Source organism: Macaca thibetana, chromosome 18 (assembly GCF_024542745.1).
Source record: "Macaca thibetana thibetana isolate TM-01 chromosome 18, ASM2454274v1, whole genome shotgun sequence".
NCBI classification, from domain to species: domain Eukaryota; kingdom Metazoa; phylum Chordata; class Mammalia; order Primates; family Cercopithecidae; genus Macaca; species Macaca thibetana.
The window spans coordinates 48,791,741-48,794,387 of NC_065595.1; the positions used below are offsets into that span (position 1 = coordinate 48,791,741).

The 2,647-nt window shown below is 51.3% G+C and overlaps 1 pseudogene across 1 annotated transcript; it reads right to left on the minus strand.

The window, feature by feature from the left end:
* Positions 1–1,972, minus strand: LOC126941564 (6-phosphogluconate dehydrogenase, decarboxylating-like; annotated as a pseudogene). The gene is made up of 2 exons (XR_007721355.1): positions 914–1,972; positions 1–615 (listed from the first exon to the last, which is right to left on the minus strand). The product of XR_007721355.1 is annotated as a 6-phosphogluconate dehydrogenase, decarboxylating-like (transcript).
* Between the last annotated feature and the right edge of the window lie 675 nt (positions 1,973–2,647).

Sequence of the window (2,647 nt, forward strand, 5' to 3'; positions counted from 1 at the left end):
TCAAAAAAAAAAAAAAGATCTGAACAGAAAACAGGGCAAAGGGCCAGCTGGCAGTGCCATGAGGCACATGGAATATCCTGGTCTGTGGAATCGTGGAGGGTGACAGCAGCAGCATCATCAGGTATTGTATGATGAGGATGACACATTGCCACCGTGGCCTGTCCAGTTGGTGTGGATAAACTGCCCTGGTTTGGCCAAGAGTTCACAGGTGTGAGCCCCGAAGTAATCCCGCTGAGCCTGGATGAGGTTGGCTGGAAGCATCTTGTGTCTATACCTGTCACAGAAGAAGAGGGCAGTGGTAAAACAGGGCATGGGAATGCCAGCCTGGACCCTAGTGCTGACTGCCCGCCACCAGAAGCCCTGGCAATTTTCAACAGCTGACTTAAAGCTGTCAGTAGGAGGTTCTGAAGTTCTGGGTTTTGATCAAACGCACCCTTTATCTTTCCTAGGAATACACTTTTGATGTTGTAGCCCACTCTCCACATCAGGGCAATGCCACCATAATTGAGGGTTCAGCCAAAGTAGGTAGTGCTGCCTCAGCAACATAAAGCCTTGAGCATAAGAGATGATCTTGGAAGTGTAGAGGGCCTTCCAAATGTCCTCCAGGAATGATTTCTTTTTTTTTTTTTTTTTTTTTTTTGAGACGGAGTCTCGCTGTGTCGCCCAGGCTGGAGTGCAGTGGCCGGATCTCAGCTCACTGCAAGCTCTGCCTCCCGGGTTTTTACGCCATTCTCCGGCCTCAGCCTCCCGAGTAGCCGGGACTACAGGCGCCCGCCACCTCGCCTGGCTAGTTTTTTGTATTTTTTAGTAGAGACGGGGTTTCACCGTGTTAGCCAGGATGGTCTTGAACTCCTGACCTCGTGATCCGCCCGTCTCGGCCTCCCAAAGTGCTGGGATTACAGGCTTGAGCCACCGCGCCCGGCCGGAATGATTTCTTATCACCATCAAACTGGAACTTTTGGGGACCCTTCAGCTTTTTGCTAGCTTGAATTCTCTCATTCTTCAGAGATGACAGGCACTGAGCAAAGACAGCTTGTCCAATGAGGGTGACGGGTACACCGTACTCCAGGGCGGAGATGGTGGTCCACTTCCCCATGCCCTTCTGCCCCGCACTGTCCCTGATCTTTGGCAGCAAGCGTTTGCCATCAGCATCTTGGAACTTGAGAATATTGGCTGTGATTTCAATCAGGAATGAGTCTAGCTCTGTCTTATTCCAATCCTCAAAGGCCTGGGCCATCGTGTCCCACGCCATGCCCAGCACGTCTTTCATCAGGTGGTATGCCTCACAGATCAGCAGCACGTCCCCGTACTCTATCCCGTTGTGCACCATCTTCACGAAGTGGCCTGCTGCCTCATCTCCCACCCAGTCACAGCAGGGCTCTCCAGTTCCTACTTTTGCAGCAATGCCTTGGCAGATGGTCTTGATGTGGGGCCACGCTTCTTCGTTCCCTCCTGGCATGAGTGATGGGCCATACCGGGCCCCTTTCTCTCCACCACTGACTCCGCTCCCCACAAATAAAATTCCCTTGGCCTTGAGGTCTTGGCACCGTCTTGTGGTGTCCCTATATTCAGAATCTCCTCCATCAATGATGATGTCACCAGTGTCCAACAATGGTACCAGTTTTTTGATGAAATCATCCCCAGCTTGCCCGGCCTTCACCAGGAGGATGATCTGCCAGGGCTTCTTCAGCTTGGAGACCATCTCTTTCAGGGACTGGGCACCCACCACTTTGGTTCCCTTTGCTTCACTGGCCAAGAAATCATCCACTTTGGAGACAGTCGTATTAAAAGCACAGACCACAAAACTGTGGTCATTCATGTTCAGAATTAAGTTCTGGTCCATGACTGCCAATCAGATCAGCATGATGTCAGCTTGGGCCGTGGTGGTGGACAGAGCAGAACCGAAGAGCGGCGAGGCACGGAGGACGAGTCTGATCTTTAAAATTGATAATAGGAAGTGCTGTGAAGTCATTTTACCCAAAAAGAAGAACCCTAGGCCGAGTGTGGTGACTCATGCCTGTAATTCCAGCATGATGGGAGGCTAAGGTGGGAGGAGTGCTTGAGCCTAGAGGTTTGAGACCAGGCCACACAACATAAGGAGACCCTGTCTCTCCAAAAAAAAAAGGAAGGGAGGAATGGAGGAAGGGAGGAAGGGAGGGAGGGAGGGAGGGAGGGAGGAAAAACGGAAAAACTAAGGTGGGAGGATCACTTGAGCCTGGGAGGTTTAAGTGCAATAAGCTGTGATTGTGCCACTGCACTCCAGGCTGGGTGATAGAGCGAGACCCTGTTTCAAAAAAAAAGAGCCGGGTGCAGTGGCTCACGCCTGTAATCCCAGCACTTTGGGAGGGCAAGGTGGGCGGACCACGAGGTCAGGAGATCGAGACCATCCTGGCTAACACAGTGAAACCCTGTCTCTACTAAAAATACAAAAAATTAGCCGGGCATGGTGGTGGGTGCCTGTAGTCCCAGCTACTCAGGAGGCTGAGGCAGGAGAATGGCATGAACCTGGGAGATTGAGCTTGCAGTGGGCCAAGATCACGCCACTGCACTCCAGCCTGGGTGACAGAGTGAGACTCCCTCTCAAAAAAAAAAAAAAAAAAAAAAAAAAGAACCCTAGCTCCTGTCATTTCATGTGATAGCATAACTT